At 30.7% G+C, this 19,619-nt stretch overlaps 1 protein-coding gene and 1 long non-coding RNA gene across 9 annotated transcripts in view; both read right to left on the reverse strand.

Annotated features, from left to right (window-relative positions):
- Positions 1-11,037, reverse strand: part of LOC111618350 (protein hunchback-like) — a 45,899-nt gene extending 34,862 nt beyond the window's left edge. For 2 of the 8 annotated variants that reach the window (XR_002755567.1, XM_023359846.1), the window contains exons 1-5: positions 10,750-11,037; positions 10,448-10,658; positions 7,398-7,527; positions 7,028-7,219; positions 1,029-1,335 (exon numbers count right to left, since the gene is read on the reverse strand). The gene's annotated coding sequence lies outside the window, so the exon portion shown is untranslated. Of the gene's footprint in view, positions 1-1,028; positions 1,336-1,856; positions 2,067-2,198; positions 4,081-7,027; positions 7,220-7,397; positions 7,528-10,447; positions 10,659-10,749 lie in introns of those variants that run through there. The other 6 variants (XM_023359849.1, XM_023359847.1, XM_023359848.1 and 3 more) reach the window with 6 other exon arrangements.
- A 342-nt stretch (positions 11,038-11,379) lies between these two features.
- Positions 11,380-17,573, reverse strand: LOC111618346. Its single transcript, XR_002755565.1, has 3 exons — positions 17,505-17,573; positions 11,757-11,854; positions 11,380-11,683 (listed from the first exon to the last, which is right to left on the reverse strand). It is a non-coding gene; the product is annotated as an uncharacterized LOC111618346 (long non-coding RNA).
- Positions 17,574-19,619: the final 2,046 nt, after the last annotated feature.

Below are 19,619 nucleotides of genomic sequence, written 5' to 3' on the forward strand. Positions count from 1 at the left end.
TATGAAAAAAGTGCAGGTTATACACCGTATTTCCTACGATTTTTTTATAAAAATATTGTATATCTACCTGTTATACGATATATAATATTAATATTTAAAATAACCAATATTTTTTACAAGTAATTATGCATTTTCTTCTATATAGCACACTCCTTGTTTAATTTACTACAGCCTGTACCTACACTAATGATTTAACATAAAAGTATACAAAATAATTAAAAAAAAGTGTCCATAATTAACGATTTCATCTAATTTTAATACTAAATACAGCTAAAACTTTAATTAATATACAGTTATAAAGTGAATCAAACTTACCTTTGTGTCTCTGAATACAGTACCAAATCAAAAAAATAAAAAAAAATTATGGTAAATCCCATAAATAATTAAGCTTCTAGAGACACATTTTACGTGTTCAACCCACAAAAAATGAAAAAAAAAGTTATATTTAACAGCTTAATTTCGTTATATATATTTAACTAAATCAATATTTTAATGTTGTTTATTACTTTTTTTGGAATTATATTTATATAAAATGATTCAAACGATAAGAAATTAATCATATTTTATATGAAAGATTAAGATTTAAAGTTATTTTTCCTCAAGTCATAAATTGTTTATGAATAATAATAAAAAAAAATATGTAAATTTATATCTAAATTACTTTAAAATATTTATAATATATAAATAAAGTTTATTTATCGTTGTATTCCTTTCATAAGCGAGATCAAACTAAGCGAAATATGGAATAAATATGACAAATATATCAATCGATTCGAGCTTCCTCCCTCTACACGAAACGAGTGCATCATTTCTTCCCTTTAAGAAACTATTTTGTAATATGTACTTTTAAATTTTCTAGACGTAAAAGTAAGTATAATTTAAATAAGAATTGTATAAATTTCGAATTTAATTGTTTTAAAATCTTAACATTACCGTAAAAGTTTACTCCGTGTTTAATTACTCATCCCTAAAAATTTATGACGATCATACGGTTCCTAAATTCGAAAATTAGTAAAATAGTCACTCACGTTTTCCATCATTCTTGGTGAACGAATCCGTCTCTACTGACCAAGGTCCACTCAGTATCTCCACTCACCGGTCTTTGCCACAACAAAGGGTTCACAGCGAGCCCACGCATGTCATGTGACCTCCCCTTAACGCCCCCGGGCCAACTCCATCTCCAATGCCCTAGGGTCATCGACCGCTATGGGTCAGTGTGCCAATGACTTTTTTTACATTTTTTAAAGGATTTCACTTAAATCCCGAAAAATTTCAAGCCACGTGAAGAAGGACTTCCTCCACGCGCAATGGTAATTCGGAAACTTCTAAGAGAAACTGAAGAATTGTCAATATAATCTTCAAAAAATGTCATAATCAATAAATAAATTTTACAAGAGAGAATATTTGTTAGAAAAATCTCACTAGTTTACAATGACATTCACTTGATATCTCGTGGATTCTACTTATCAACAATGCTTAATGGTTTTAACGTTACCATCCTGAAAGCCTTAATAAAAACAAAAATACACAATAAAATTGTTTATAGATGAGTCCTAACAAAGAAGAATGGAAATGAGAGCCCATCTTTATGATCAATGGATGAAACCATTTTTAGAAAAGAGTAATCAAAGTGGGCGTATCCACGATGAAGATTATTAAGAAATTACTAAACTCGACTCTAAAAAAACTTAATAAAAAAAAAAAAGAAAAAAGTACAATAACCACATCATAACTACGATAGATATTATACCAAAACCGACCCATTTCGAGTTAATTTAAGAGAATTTTCTTTCTCTCTCTCCCTCTCTCTCGCTCTGCAAAGAAAATTATTATGTTAGATACTTCTTAAATCTTACATTTTTTCTTTCATCACGCCTGCTGGCTAGTGGCAAAGTCCTAATGGATACCACGTGTTGGTTTTTGGAGTATCCCCCCTTCTGAGAGTTGACTAGTGTGCCCGGCCATAAAATTTCTTCCCCAGCGACGATAACCCACGGCTAACCTCGTAGAGTTGAGGTCGTTCACTAATGGTCTCCCATTCCAGTGTGTATGTACCATATATATAGCTTATATATATAAAAAATAAATAAAAGAAAAACTAACTTGTTGAGTAATTTTAATTATGAGTTAAAGCCACTCGCATTTTAGTAAAAATTACTCTTATAGTCATTTTACAGAAAGATGGAAACTCGACTCACCTGTTAACTTTTTAAATAAATTCGATTTTCTTCTTAATGGGGGAGTTCAGATGCGGGGAGGAGCGAAGACTTACACCTTTAGCAACACTTTCGCTCCAGAAGCATCCGCCATTTTCACCAATCAATATCAAAGCTCGTCTGCATCATTTCGAATACAATGAAAAGCATTGTTTACTTTTACAAAATTTCCAATTATTTTCATCACCAGATTATTAAACTGGTTATTTCAGACCCGTTTCTTTACAAGGCCACTCACCCTCCCGCCCTGTCCTCCCCCTACAGCTTAGGTAGAGCGAGAAACTCGTAAGAGACGTCCGCACAGGAACACCACACCCGAAAGGGATTTGCTGGAGGAATGCACTGGCGGACGACATCGCTTACACGATCACTGATTGGTTGGTAGCTTGGCAGTCTCCCTTCCCTTGAAGTATGTGGCAAATATAGAACAGTAATGAAGTTGAAACTCTACTGTTTTATGGAGTATTGCGTACTGAAGTCGAAACAGCTGTCAATGAAATCTACCATGTCCCAGGCATTATCCTCATTACTTTTTTTTTTTTGTCTTTTTTAAAAAATTAAACCTTAATATTTCCAAAACTACTCCCAAAACTCGATGAAGATAATTGGATTTATCATTATTAAGAGCCTAGCTTAATCAAATTATCATCTGGTATAATCATATTAAACACTATCCCGTGTATCAGCTAATAATAGCGTCACGTAGATAGAAAAACTGATCTTATTCTGAATTATTTATAAGTTTGGAGTATAAGTAAAGAGTTGAAAACAATTTTTCGAGATTACTTTGGCTCGTATTATCGAATCTTTAGCACTTGACAACGGCACCTTATGTATGACTTCAGAAGATCCCAAACTGTAAGTAACACGACACAAGGGGAAACGGGTAGGGATGGGAGAGTATTTTTAGAAACAGGGCTAAGCCGCTCAGCCCCCATAGTCAGGGGATCGATAGTAGGAATGGTCAGGAAAGGATAACTCCCCCAACTTGCCTACGGTTTCAACCATTGCTGGTAGGGGTGATAAGGAGAAAGTCAATCAGGTCACAAGTCTACAAATATAATAAATGGAAATCATTAATCATATTTTTCCTTGCACTTTAACCAAAAAATTCTAAATTATACAGAACACGCCGTTTAGACATACAGACGCACCGTTTCCCATTACTGACTCGCTCTGAAAATTAATTCTAGTACTTATAAAAGTGAAAAGTTACTCCAAAATAAACAAAAAATTTAAATAAAAAATAAACCAAGGGAGGACTGTTGCTAAATTCTACAATTTTTATTATTTTATACTGTCATTTAATTACGTTTAAGTATTGTAATTAAAATTTACAATATCCTCATTATACAGAAACCATTTCCATAATTACAACTGTACAGAGCGGTTAGAAAAACACCCCAGAAGCTAACTTAATTACAGTTTGGCAGAAAAAGGGGCACAAAATAATCCAGAGATCTAATTTTGTTAGACCCTAAGTACAGTTACAACCCTTATTGAGAATGGGACTATTTTGAGAACTTAGTCGCAGTATTTCTTACACCAAAGTGCATTCTGGAGTTAGCCAAAAACCACACAATGGCATCAAACGAAATGTAAAGAGAAGTATTTCTTGCAGTCCATTCAGAGATGGCGGCCAACTGACTGGCGTGGGCGGACATCTGGTGGTCCTGCTGTTTTTCGAAGCCAAACACCTGGACCTTATCCTTCCACCCTAAGGTCAATGTTACACTCTACTAGAATTACGCAACAATACAATTACACGGAACGCCGATCATTAATCTATCACACTTTATAAACGTATGTTATACTCTCTCAACCTCATTAACTACCGTATAGAAACGATAAATGTTATGAATTCAACGTTTGTAAAATGATACTTTCTCTGTAGAAAGGGAAATTCGAGCAGAGTTTCCCCCATAAAAACAAGATTAGATATGTTTATTTTTAACCGTATCAGTAGCGTAATTTTTTTATATTTTTTATGCGATAAAAACATACGAAAGATAAAAAAAAAATGTTATTTAAAAAATGATGAGACAGATTGGTTCTGGACAGAGTTGCCCCCAATTTAGCTAATTTTTTTTGCTAGATTTAATGAATTTATGAACAATCTAGATATGCAAATTACCTAAATTTTAATGGCCTATAATGTTATCTAGCTGTAAAGATTAAACAATATTAAAATGTCTATCTATAAATTTGAATTTTGAGTTGGAAACAGCAGTTCTGGAGATCGCTTGTTGATGATTCTGTCCATGAACAAGCTGTAAAACTTTTTACTTAGAGCAATTGAGACTATTTCTAGAGATTAGATTCTCTTGTAGAACTAGAAATGTTTAACCTATCCTTGAACATCGTGGAATTCCGGAGGATGCTCTCCGTTATCCATCCGATACTCCACTTTTAAACACTTATTAAACACTACTCCCGAGCGACGTTTACGTAAGTTGTAGGCCAGAAAGAAACGTGATTAAATCCACTTACCTAACTTTAATATAACGATATCTTCTCCTGGAAATAATTCCTATCATCCTGCACAATTTTCCATTACCTCCGTTCAAATATCGAACGGACGAATGCAGTAAAGGCGACTTCATGCTACAACTTGGCACTTTATAACGAAAAAATGGCTAGCCTTCCTAATGTGTGCAGTTTATCAGTTGGGAGAGAGAGACAGGAGCCGTGAAACGGAAATGCGTTAAGGCCTAGTGGCCAAGTCAATACAGAAGAGACACTGTCCGCATCAAATTGTGTCATTTTTTCCATCACCCACTATCCTCCTCCATACATACAATGTACATAAATATAGGCACTTGGCTGACATCAGGGGCTGCAGCGTGTGACGTATTGACGGTATAAATCAAGTTTATGGGTTTTTATCGCTCGTCCTATACTATAGATGGCTAGGCTGAGCAGAAAAAGCTGAATCCGGCAGGGATGTTAAAGCTACTCTCCTCCCCGCTGCGTCCAAATTACATGGTTTTTGGGACATTCTATTTTTCGCCTCCTTATGGATAGGTTTGTGATCCTGTGTAGATTTTATATACGCTTGATTTATATCTATGGTGTTATTAACGCAACTCGCACCCGTTTCCTCTACGATGAATTTAATCACTATATTATTCTTGATTTATGTCATTTTTATTTACTCATTACACTCTAATGGTTAATCATCACGCAATTAACGTACGAGACTCATCAAACGCTCTAATTACGTGACAAAAAAAAAGAAGAATAATAATCGATAGCGCTAAATCGAGGTATGCAGAATAAATACGTATCGAATTCGATTTTACGTTTATTGAAAAACTAATTAGTATCAGCGACAATAGAACACTATCAAATGTCAAAGGAAACACTTCCCTCGTTCAGCAGGTGGCGTTATGCACCGCTGACCCTTATTAACCACTACCACTTGGAGTGGTGTAGTGGACTAGACTTGTCTCAATAAGTTACATTTCAAGAAGTTATTAACACCTCTTGGCTCCTTTTTTTTATTCTATTCAATGGCAAAAACATAAAACTTATTATCTCTTCCTCCACAAATAATCTTTTGTTATGTCCTCCAGCTAAAAACTAACCCATGGATTTTTCGCGTATCCGTCTTTTTAATCTATTTTTACGTTTTTCCGTTATGATCCCGTTAGGGTGTGTTAGGAAATGGCGATAATGGGATAGGAACTTTACAATATTATCTCTTATCTAGTTTTCTTTAATAGCTTATTTGCTAAAATTCTGTTTTTCTCGCCACTTCTAAATTTTTTTCGTGTTAATAAATTAGTTCATCTAATGATTTTTTTCTATAAGTCTACTCGCAAATATGATGGCTTAATAGGCCTACACTAAAAAGTATTATTTTAATTAATAATACGTGGTGTTCGAGTGAATATTTACTTCTAAAACCGTAAAGTTTCATTGTATGATCCTGTATATAGAAACACGTCTTACGTACAGTACAGTACAACACGAGCTGATACCTTATATAGAATTTTTTAGAACTCCCTTTCCTTTCCTAATATAGCTACTGCAAAATCGATCTGTACTAAATTTTGTACGCGTGTTAGGGAGTTTGTAGCCATCTGGTTTCGCTACTGCATTAAGTAACAAACAGATTCACCCCCGACGGAATTTGTTGTCTCGATTATGACGTAATAAGTACTTCTGGACGTCCCCTCTATCCCATTGAAAAGAGGCGAATGTTATGTTTTGTGAATAAAAACGAAAAAAAAAATGGATGGAAAAATAAATATAGAGCTAGTTTACACGCGCCCCTATTATGAATAGATCTTTCATCACCATCCGACAACCGATACTGTATGTAAAATGATCCTACTGACACCCTTATTGTTGCAGTCATACTTCACACTGCCAAGAATTGAGTACCTGTCAATAAAAATATAGAATTACACCGATACACGTGTTTACATATACAATAAAGTCATGTGCCAACAGGAGGTAAAAAAAAACCTTTTATCGCGTGCCACCGATAGCAAAGGATTTAATCATGGGGTTACTGATATATTCATACTTTAATCCTGTATTGTTCGTATAATATGGGGGAAAAATATAGAAAATATGTAGAAAAATAATTTTTAAAGTAATTTTTTTTAATTTAAATATATTGTAAATGTAATTTTCGATTGATTTTGATGATAACATTGCTGATAGAAACTGACAATGACGTTCCCTGTAAGCACGAGGGGGAGAAGCATTTATTCAACATAGCCTTTCCTTACAATTATGTAAAGTGAAATGGCTTATCCCTGACGTCATTACAAACCAACAAGATTTTTTCCCCAACTCACAAAATCGACCTAGCTGTAGAGACACCATCTGCTGTTTTGTTATTAGTTTCCTGTCAGTATTGACATCATTATTCCATCAGTGATAAGGACAGTACATTGGAAGACAGGTTAAAGTGACTGAAACTATAGGCTACAACATCTGGCCACCCATGCCCTGTAATTGTGATTATTCTCCTAAAGATAAGCAAATATCTGTATGAAAAAAAAAAGAAAAAAAAAAACTATATTCTTCATTATTTAGTGGATTTTAATTATATATATAACATCCCCCCTCGATTTGAAATTCTCAATTGAAGATAATGTAAGTATGAAATAAGCTTTGAATAATGTTAATTTTTGTACAAAAACCATACAATAAAAACAAACTTACATGTTAAAATAAAGCAGATACCTTGAGAGAGTGAGGTTGAGTGACAGAGGTCAAAATATCTAAGGATCAAAGGTCAAATTCGCTCTTACTCTGTACTCGCTGTTCTTTGTCTTCACAGAATATGCAACATCTGGGAATAGTCAAAACTTTTTAATGTTTTCATTTAACAGTTAAAAAGTAGTAAAAAATTCCGATAATTTCATTCAAATTAATTCGTGTCAGAAAATATATATATATTTTTTAAAAAAAAACCGTTGTGCTAGGACGTTATTTATTCATTATAAATAGCTTAAAATAATAATTTTTTTAAGTAAAAATATTTTTTAAAAAAAGGATTAAATACATGATTTTAAAGCTTTGAAAATTCGAAAAATTTGCATAAATCTTTCATTTACTACTCCATAACTTCGATTAAATTAAAGGTGCATTCGTTTTGTCCGAATAATGTACAATTATGACGTCAATTTAGTGTCATTCTTTACAGTTTTCTTATGAGAAAGTTTGATAATGACGTCAATTTGACGTAAAAATGTACACTAATTAAGCACCTTACGATAAAGAAAGATGAGCTTTTTATATTGATTTAATCGAAATTTTGTATATATTTTTCTTAAAAATATTTTAATTTTTTTACATATAAAATCCGTTTATTTACTTTGAAGTATTTTTAAGTTTCTATAGGCTAAATAAAAGGTTAAAGTTGATGAAATATTTACTCCTAACTATATTTAGAGACTTTGTTTTCACAGCTGCTTTTTGTCAAAGGGTTAAAGTTAAACATCCATCTGGTATTAGTCAGTACGTTATTTTTACTTTCATTTCCGCTTATTGTATTAAAAATTACTATTATTATTATTATCATTATTATCCACTTAAGAACGTTATAAACAATAAAATATACTTATTGATCTCATTTCTTTGATTTCGAATTTAAGAAANTTAATGCCAACAAAACTATAATTTATTAGAGGAAAAAAAAATTATTTTATAGATTTAGAAACGAAATTTATTCTTTAAAGTAATATTTTGAGTGAGGGAAAAAACTAAATAAATTATATATATAAAGGAAATTTATGATGAATTTGTGTAAATTCTTTTTTTGAATGAAGAAGACATTACCATAAATAGTCAGTTATTTTAAAGATAGCATCGTATTACTTTAGTTAAGATGAATGTTCTGGACAACATTCAAAAAAAAGTATATAAAATAATTATTTAGTAATGTATTTATAAGTTTATTTATCATTTTTTTTCAATATAAAACTGCATAAAAGTTAAGAGAAAGTGTCGTTAGAGCATACATCTAAAGGTTTAAAAACATCATCCTTTCATCAAAAACACTAAAAATCCCCCCAAAAAAACGCTTTTAATTTAGTAGAATTTAAGTAATAAGTGTTGAACCGATTGAATAAGCTCGTAAAAGCCTCTAATAATGTTTGTACTTTATTCCATTGAGCACCAGCCATTCTCATATAAGTATTCTAAAAAACACTTCATTATCTATAGTGTAGGGTCAATGGGAGAGGGTTTTTGTACCATTTCCATTTCTGACGTCATTCCAGCCGTCTACTGACAAGTACTGATTGGAGGGACGAAGAAAGGGTGATTTGTGACATTTACTCAGTGAGTACACAAACTCCTTGCTATCCTCTATTCCACAATCATAGTTTCCAATGACTCATCCGAATCAATACAATTCACCCACCATTCCAATCAGTACCATACCAATCCATCGTAGAAAATATCAACCCCATTTGTTTAGTGTTGTTTAACTTTCAGCTGTGTGTATTTTCCTAGCGAACGCCTAAAAATAGGGATTTCGTTCGATTAATTTATTTAAAATTGTTAATGAATCGTGGGTAGTAGATTGAAAAACACGATTGTTGTGAGAATAACCCATCTGGAAGTACTAACATGTGGGAGAGTGTTAGCTGCAATTACATCTCACCCTGTTGTTAAGAGTGATAAACACTTCACACTTCCGCATTGTGAAGCTACTTATAGTGTTGTACGTGCAGATGTTTCTTTGGAAGGATTACACTTCAGGTTTTAACGGTTTACTAAACTCTTTGCCTTTCAATCGTAGCCAATATCGACTATTGACGGATTTACATCTGCTTTTTACTAACGTCACAACAAACGCAACTCGTGTTACTACATTAAAACGTGTTGGATGTCATTCCCTCTTTTATAGGTAGGCTCATGAAAGAAGGGAAGAATTCTTGCTTTTATTCTTTTTTACTCGCTCCCATTCGTAGTGAAAGAGAGAGCAATAAAACTGTCAGGCCTTAAACAAAAACAGAAAAAACAGGAAAGTGTTTTTGGGTGCGACTGCTTTGTGATGATTCTCGGTATCTCGGTCGCTGTTTTAAGAATTTTCCACGGTTTTATTTCTCCATTATCTTTTATACGAAAGTATTTAGAAGGTTCGATGATGCCTCGGGTCGATGAACTAAAAAGTTGTTTGTTGAGAATCAGTTTTTCTCGTCATTTCGCCGGAAATGTCTAAAGTGATGTTCCCTGTTATTTTAACCCATAATTAACTTCTCCGTTCAAAGGGGAAGATAAATGGAGTCTTACTTGTTTCCTGTTCCTGTCCTTCATCCAATTACTTCGAAAAACGGGTAAAAACTGCAATGAACTAGCAATTATTTTCCTGTTTACAAATATCTAACTAGTCCTTCACAATGACGCCATTTCCTGGTGTGTAGTATAATCCTTACCGTGACAGACTAATTGCGCTAACAAAAGATATCACGTTCTGCCGATTTCAAACTTTTCTTTACCTAGTTCCGCTATAAACCTTCAGGCAATAGTATCTCACCCGCTTCTAAATTAAAAACTTGAAAAGAAGTTTCCTAAAATGAAGCAGAATTCTCCTTAAAAAAGAACTGATAAGCAATGTCCTGAAGCACTATAAATCTATAGGAAAATATCCATTAAAATCATCCTTCATAGTGCTATTCAAATTTGAGCAATTTGGTATTCTGCATCTATCCTAACTCAATATATATGATTATTAGGAGTAATGTTTGTTGGAGCCGACATACCTGCCAGAGGAGGTTGCTAAGCAACGACTCTCGAACTCCATAGAGAAAGGTCATCTCTTCATTGGTTGGAAGTAAAGGGATTTCCGCCTGTCACCAGCATCCATCTCTACATCACAATAGCAGCTGTTGTGGTAAATAGCATCGACAATACTGTAAGAGACGAGTGATAACATCGGCTACATCATCAACAAATAGCTTGAAATTAAATTTTCTATGATAAATAAAGTAGAATTTAGTTAAATATTATTCAATAATATTATAATTTTAATAATAGGTTATCAATTTATAATATATAAACTCACCTGTAAAGCATAAGTTTTAATAAAGCAATAAGAACTTTTAGTGTGCAGGAAACTGAATACAGAAAGCTTAATGACCATCCCTCCAGAGCTACTAGACCTAGACCTACTCCAGTGTAAATGATCTATTTCAATAATTACAACTGTCATTCAGTTTTCTCCACCCCTCACATGTAAATTACTGAATAACATTTTATAATAGCGTAACGGTAAAACAGTGCAATGAACCTTTCCGGAAGTGCACTCTAGAATATGCATAATTAATTTTTATAAAACTAATTCTCATCCAATTAATATTTACAATAAAAAATAAATATTATAGAGCATATATTCCGGATCACACTTTAAAATGATCTTATTAATGTATGTGCCTTGCTTACAGTACGTAGTATTAAGGTGAGATTTCTTATCCAATATATTCAATACGTCAATATTCTTAACCTAAATTTTAAATAATTAATAAAGAATAATTTCGACCATGTACATCCGTAAATAATTTATTAAACAGCATTCTTAATTTTCTGGTATTGCACGAAAATTTCGGAAATTATTCAAAAGTTATAAATGTATCGTTAATCAATTTGACTAGATTCTATAAATTATTAACTGTAGAATAGCATCGGATGGTGCACTAATTAGATAAATTCTTATTGATGGAATTTCTTACAGGGTATATCAATGCGGTGATCAATTAAAAGATACGTGAGAATACTTAAAAAAAAAAAAAAAACGTGACTTACCGTTTGAATGAATCAGCAGATCAAAATGACATCCTGGAAGACAGATGGCTGAACGGTTTGGGGTTTCAAAGGGGTGAAGCATCCAGAATGAATTCGGGGATCGATGGGGGAGTTGGTTGTCATGGAAACTGCTAGCTGAATTAACTTTATTTGGCTCCATTCTCCAACTCTTTGTGACCGAAGACGTCTATTAAATTCTGCCGAATATGATGTAGATGTTGGTCACGTGTCCCGTCGTTGTCATGACGACATTTCTTGAATTATATCTACCTGTTAATCTTCTCTTCTAATATTATTCGACTTGTCTCCGTTAGACACTACCGTCCGTAAATAACTTTCAAGTATGCATGTTAAGTCTACAGAACTTTCTGAAAATAAAATATACGAAATTTCTTTATCTTAATATTGTTTAAAAGTCCTTGGAATCATGTTAAATATTATGAACAAAGAAAAAAAATTAAGAGTTATTTTTGAAACGACCAAGAATAGTAGATACATGATATTTTATCTATTTAAATTAAGATCAAAATATTTAATTAAATATATATAATTTGTTAGGATGTCCCAAATAACTTCCTTCATAGATTCTAAGTATAAACTATATTTATACTATAATTTTCTACCCTATGTTATTTTATCTGTAATTAACAATTGCTAATCTTCACTAATATATATGTCTGTCTGTCTTTAGAGAAGTAGATATGTGTTTATATATAATATATACTGTATACAAGATTATGAAGAGCAAGCACTCATGGACCATAAGATACAGAAGGGCCTCTTGGGCCTTTCTATAACTTCTGACTTAACACACTCGGTTCTTGATTTAACACATTTTTCCTCCCTTCCTTTAAACACTTTGGATTACATAAATCAATTTTCCAGACTTTATAATTAAAATTTTATTATACAGATTCCAGCTAGGCCCCTATACAGGTCCTGTGACCAGAGCTACACGTTCACTTTTCCTTCCTTATGTCGGCCCCGTATATCTTCTGTAGAATCTTTTTAAAATGCTAATTATATTTTAATTATTAATCAATATTTTTTTTTCTTAATTATTCCTCTGATGCGATTATACTATAAACTTCTGGGTTGCTTCTTTTCAATCAATGAAAACTCCCGACTTCTCGTTGTCCCTCTCAATCGATTATTTTAATCGAAAATTATGACTTCGATTTTCCACAAGTGCCTCGTCTTTTCTTATTTTAGTGCCACTCTTGAAATGATTCTAACCAAGTTCCTCCTCTTCTTAAGTAAAAAAATAAAAAAAGTTCTAACATAAATCTTCTAGAAAACTAATTTTCTAGAACTTTTTTCCGGATTGACTGGCTTTATATGAAAGAAAAATCTAGTAAAATATGTCAAAAATATAACTGGAAATTTTAAAGAGCGCCATTACTTTCATCCTTTCTGTATAGGAGCAAAGAATACCGTTAAGTCACAAAAGTGGGATTCGTGCTCACAATTGCGTATCCTAATGCAGTAACCCCGAAACCAGGTGATCCACTTATGGATTACAATACAATTCCCAAAATAGAAAAACACTTTCTAAACTCCAGCTGATCGGAATAAAAATATGCAAGCAAAGACAGATGGAATTAAACATTAGTAACCCACAGACCCTATTTAGATCCGAGCCTTAACTGTAATCCGGTGCAAAACAGTTTAATGAAAGCTTCAGAAGTGATCAGAAGAGCAGAACAAACCAAATAGGAAACAGCAATTACAGCCGATCCAGTAAAATATAGCCGTTTATTTCCCGATGGTTGATTCCTGCAGAATTGGTACATCAGAACCGACCAGCGTTAGAAGATTGAACAATGGATGACAGAACAGGAGGTTGTATTGTGATAGCCACGTGTCCACTACTGACATACTTCTGTCCTCTCTCCCCTTTAACTGACAGCTAACGGGAGAGAAATATCACCTATTTTTGTCACCAGTTACAACAATTACCCGTGCCGAAATATATTGAAGGACTGCCTCTCGATTCTGTTGCAAAATAATGGAATTCTAGCTATAATAATCGAGCTCTTACAATTCGTGGTGTTTTTTGGCAATGGTGAACGGCCTAAATTTTTCCCAGGTAGTTCACATTCTCTATTAATTAAAGAAATTTAACTATATTCCTCGTATTGTACATTTGAATGTACAATACGAACTTCACGTTATAGATAAGATCAAACACACGGCTTCACGTTATAGATAAGATCTAAATTATACATTTAAAGAGAGAGGAAGCAGTAATGTCGAGAACAAAAAAGATTTTTCTGATTAGTGCATCCCTAGTGGCAGTTAATTAAAACCAATCACGACTGAATGAGAACCACATGATTAGTTTCAATTAGTTCTCTTCATGATTCAATCTTGCCTCTTCGTTAGTCATGAAGTGAAGTGGTTTCTTCCTTCCATTTACGATTCTCTAATTATATCATGCACCTGATCTTGATGATCTTGTCGCACCATCTCGATATATTTAAGGAAACGTGAAAATGTTGGTGACAGCAACTAACAAGCACATGATAAAGTATAGAATTACAAGGAAAATGTGATAAGTCACTGCCTACACAAGTTTAATTTCTTTGGTAAAACTTAAACTTTTTTCTATGTCCAGGCTATACGATGATAGGAATTTCATACATCTTGCAGGTTTATATATACATAATCTATTAACATCATAATTTGCTTTTATGTATAAATTATACCCATTAATTTAAAAAAAAAATACCAAGATCGATCAAATTTATCACATCTTTAAAAGTATTAAATAACCTAATTTAAAGATTAAAATTAACTATTAAAATATAAATTTGCAAATAAAATTATTCTTTTGTCCTTCTAGAAAATATAAAACAAAATTTTCTATTTGTAGACTATACTTAACGTTATTTATTAAGACATCTAGGCAATAAAACTCTTAACCTATAACTTATATTGAATGATAACTTATAGGATATAAGTTATTTTATAAAATTTTTATAACTATTTAAGATTTTTATTGCCTAAATGCCCTACTTCTACTTATAACTCATACATAAGTCATTATTTAATCAGAAAATCTAACTACAGAACTACCTTACAATACTAAATATTTATCTAAATTTCCTAATTATTAAAGAAAATAAATATTAAAAACTTTTCAAAATATTATTTAACTAGTTTAAAATAAGAGTTAAAGGTCGATTTATGTTAAAATTTACAACTTTGTTTATTTAAAAATCAATAAAGTTCAAGGATAAGACGACAAGACTTTATTTTCCATTTTAATCAACGAAGAATAAATGATAAACAGGCCTAATTGTTTAATAAGATTATATGTATTTTCTATTGTTGTTATTATCTTAATACATGCTATTTGTTTAAAATACAATTATTAATACGATAAGTAAATCTCGTTAGAACTTTAATTCAATAGCTAAATTTCCAATTTAGATTACACAACACTAATCTATATGATGTAAAAATATTAAAATAAATAGCTGTCGTATGATATTTTATACACTCTTTATTGAAAGTATTTTAAAGTAAATTATGTAGTAGAATTTAAAATGAAAGGAAATATTCGAGATACTGTGCTGAAACGTGACTGTGTCCTTGTATTTTCCTTCCTTCCTTACTTATGAATGAATGTGTAGTAGTTTTATAGAGTTACTCTAAAGTTGTTGACCTTGAATCTGTTGAATGTTGTACATTTTGTAGCTGTTGAGCAATGAATTTCCTGTTATTTTGGGTATTGTACTGTGCCTTAGATAGTATTAAAGAATTTAACAACTTTTTCTAAATATTTTAATAAATTAGAGTAATAATTCTGTATAGATTATACTACTTTTAGGACATTATTAATTAAAATATTAAAGCCTTAAAAAACAAAAAAAAATTTAAATAATAAATACTTTTTTTTGCATAAAAATGATCACAATGTTAATTAATTAATTAATTTATATTTTGTTATTGAAGATTTAGCTTAAAAATGACTGTTTTCTGTTTATCTTATCTACTTTATAGTCATGCATATAACATTATCATTGCATATTTTAAAAGGAATAAAGATATAAACACATTATCAAACATCGTGTTATCAATAATAAAAGGAAAAACATTTACTTAATCCTATAGCCTTAATTATTGATATCATAAAAATTCTTTTTTGATAACAAATTTTATTTACTTATCTAGGCTATATCTTATCTGATCATACGAATTTTTAAATTCGAATGCAAATATAATTCTAGAAAATATTGTTTTAGTTATTGATTTATAATTGCTTTAAAATGAAAATTTATATCATTTTTATTTGCTCTATAAAATGATTAATTGATAATTATATTCATAAATTTTTTGTTTTTCATTTTAGTTTAATTAATACTTTTTTTTTATTTCTAATTTACTACTATATGTAATTTATTTTACTAATTTAAATACATTTGTTTTCACTAAATTAGCTAAAATAACGTTATAAATGGCTCCCTTTACAGCGTATATTTTAGTTAATTAAATGAAAACAAAGCTAATTTAATTAACTAATTAAGTATCTATTTAAATAGTGATAGATACCCGTTACTTTTATGATTAATCCCATTCATAAGCCAATAATTATTTAATGAGTAGTCTAAACTTTTGTGAATCTTGTGGATTGTATAAATAGAATAGCCTGTAAAAAAATTATAAAAATAAATCTAAATATTCTTCAGAATTAGACATTACGGTTTAAAAAAAAAATTTTAAATTATATTACTGTATATAAATCTATGTCTAGAACACACAAAGTCTTAAGGTTTATATAGCTTATAGCATAGGCTTAGATTCATTGTTACCTAATGTGTTTAATTTTATAAATTCTGCTAGTTTATTCTTTTAAAATATCTATAAAAAAAAAAGTTAATTTTTATGATTTATATAACATATAATAATTTTATTTTATTCTTTAAGAACATATTTCCTATTAATTATATTGAGGTAATTGAAATAGATTTTATATATTTTAATTTTTTTACATATAAAATCCGTTTATTTACTTTGAAGTATTTTTAAGTTTCTATAGGCTAAATAAAAGGTTAAAGTTGATGAAATATTTACTCCTAACTATATTTAGAGACTTTGTTTTCACAGCTGCTTTTTGTCAAAGGGTTAAAGTTAAACATCCATCTGGTATTAGTCAGTACGTTATTTTTACTTTCATTTCCGCTTATTGTATTAAAAATTACTATTATTATTATTATCATTATTATCCACTTAAGAACGTTATAAACAATAAAATATACTTATTGATCTCATTTCTTTGATTTCGAATTTAAGAAAGGAAATAGTTGCAATGGAGATTTTCGGTGAACGAAAGTTTTTCCAGAAAAGACAGGAACTGTTCAGGTCTCTCCCCTCGGCAATAAATCAAGTGCATTTCGAATGACGAATGGGACAAAGGAGGCTCTACACCCCCGCAGTTGTGAAAAGAACAAGTAAAAAATCAGTTGAAAGTTGAAAGAAAGGTTTCGTATATTGTAAACCACCTTCTTTTGTTAAAGCTCGCTTTCAAACATATTCACTAAATGTGTTTTCGTTTTCTAAATATTAAAACTTTGTGCAATCTCCCAAAGTTCCGTTTTTTTCACACTAACTTACGCCATTTTTCATTTATATATGATTTATATCTATGAGCAACAATTTAAAAAAAACGTAAACAAGTTCAAAATACGAAAGCAAGTTTTGAAAATTTTGTTTTCCATTTTATTTCTGGTTAATTTACTTAATAAATTGTAATAATTTTAATAGTTTGAACTCATCGTTAATTAAATAACCCGACTTTAAGAGTCATATATCAATAAATATAAAAACAACCTTTATGTTTAAGTCATAGAGTGCTAGTTAAGGTAGAATTACCTGTAAAATAATTAGTTTAATATTCGTTTAAGTTAACTTATTAAGTTTTTAGTTAAACATTATGAATTTTCTAGATAACATAGAACTTTATAGATATACATGTCAAATTATAAGAAAATAAAATTAAATAAAAGATATTACCTGAGTCTTTCTTATAGCAAATTTTCGCAGATAAGTTGTTTCTCTTATCATATTTTTAATTCTGTATAAGAATGAAAAATAAATATGCCTGTTAAAAATTTAATGCTAATTTTTATAAATATTTAAAATAATAATAATAATAATAATAATTCATAGCGTTAAAAAAATAATAATAAAATTATTTCCATAGAGCTATTTATATCAGTTTTATTAACTTAAAATATTTAATTTGCTTATTTTAATGTAAATTTTAAGAAAGTAGGTTTAAATTTAGAAAATTCGTCAAATTTTATTACAATAAAACCGGTACAAGTTAAATGTTTTCATTGTAAAACACTAACATAAAATATTCACTAAATATTATTTTTATGTATTATAATATAATATAACTTTTATCACTTATAATAAATAAAAATCAATACTTTAAAAGTTATTTTCCCATCCGCATCGATGATAATTTATGAATCTCACATAGTTTTAATTATAATAATTTAGTTTATAAATTTTAAAAGAATTGTAGTAATTAAATCAAATTTTATGTGTATAAATTGGCGTAAAGAAGAAGAATTGATCCAATCTATTAACGAAATTTACACTAATTAGTAGTGTGTTGATTGAAACTTTAATTTTGAGGTCAAAGTTTAAAATAATTAATGACCGAAGCGAACTCTATTTATATCATTCACTGACATAATTAATTAAACGGGAGAAATTTACAATATTAAATAGGAGAAATTAAATAATTTCCATATTAAGGACTGTCATTAATCATACGAACGTCTTCCCATTTCTCCTCAATCTCAATTTTCATTTGACGTCGCTTGTCAACCGTCCTCCCATAAATCCCGCCCCCAGCTCCCGATTGGTTGTAGTAATAGGGAGGAGACAAGAATTTATCTGTGGGCGATTGTGGTTGAAATTTCACACCGTTCGTCCATCTTTAAGCCGCAACATAATCTATTCGCTAATTCACTGAGACTTTAAGACAAATGTGTTTGTTTGTTGGATTTTAGAATCTTTTTAACAGATGTTCCTTTTATAAATCACTTCCGACATTAAATTCCGCTCGATACCAATCAATCACGCGATGCTACCGTCCTCGTCTCTTAATGGCTGTTCAAACTCAAATTTTAACCAATCATTCTTGATTTTCTCACGTGATCCTAATCAATTATGTCAAAGCTCTTGATTAATTTTATCAGCGCCATCTGATAGCGCTACTTGGAAATATTTTCTGTATACATAAATTTTTTTTTATCGTAAAATCTCTCGTAATTTCTCTCGCGAGTGTATTCAGAATGTTAAATTCTACGTTGAATAATTCAAAAATTCTTGTTAAATTGTTTTTTTTTTTTCTCATAATAAGAAAGGCGAGTCACGAAGAGATAATCTCTAATTCCGTATTCAGGAGTTGAAGTCATAAATGTAAGTCAAATTGCAGAGAAGGTAAAAACAGTGAGTGAGGCGCTGGAGTGTTGTAAAACACAGCCATGCTTCCCATTAGAGATGACTCATACTTTTATGGGGAGGGAACGAAGTCGTAAAATGCTCCAATTACAGTGTCCAGTAGAGCGTTCCACGTCGCTGGCCACCTCCTGCCCTAAATAACCTATCACTGACCAATGTCCAGCTGATAAAGCTTCGTATGAAGTATCTTTTAAGACACGTAGTTCTCTTTTATACTTAACTTCCACACCCGTACCTGTCAGAAGTTATATATTGTCTATAATATAAATAGGTGTAAAAGGTAAAAGAGTTTAAACCATTTCCTTTTATAGTAAGGAACAAACGTCATTTTAACGAAAGAGGAGGGAAAAACATTTTAAAAATCACTTTTTTTAATGATTTTTTTTTTTTGTTTCATTTGTAAAAAATGTTTTAAAATACACGAAAATGACTCATAAAACCAGTTCTCTTGTTAACTCGAAGGTGTAACTACATCTTTTCTGACAATTATCCTATTTAAATGCACGTTTAAATTGCCTTTAAATGGTAATTCTAGCGTGAATTTTTGCCTAAATTGTCGAAAATGGTTGATTAAGCATGACTTTTTAACTGTATAATATTTAAAAAAATTGAATATAATGGACATTTTTCATCATTTTCTCCACAAAA

Source organism: Centruroides sculpturatus, unplaced genomic scaffold (assembly GCF_000671375.1).
Source record: "Centruroides sculpturatus isolate CEXI.00-Female unplaced genomic scaffold, Cexi_2.0 scaffold189, whole genome shotgun sequence".
In the NCBI taxonomy this organism is placed as follows: domain Eukaryota; kingdom Metazoa; phylum Arthropoda; class Arachnida; order Scorpiones; family Buthidae; genus Centruroides; species Centruroides sculpturatus.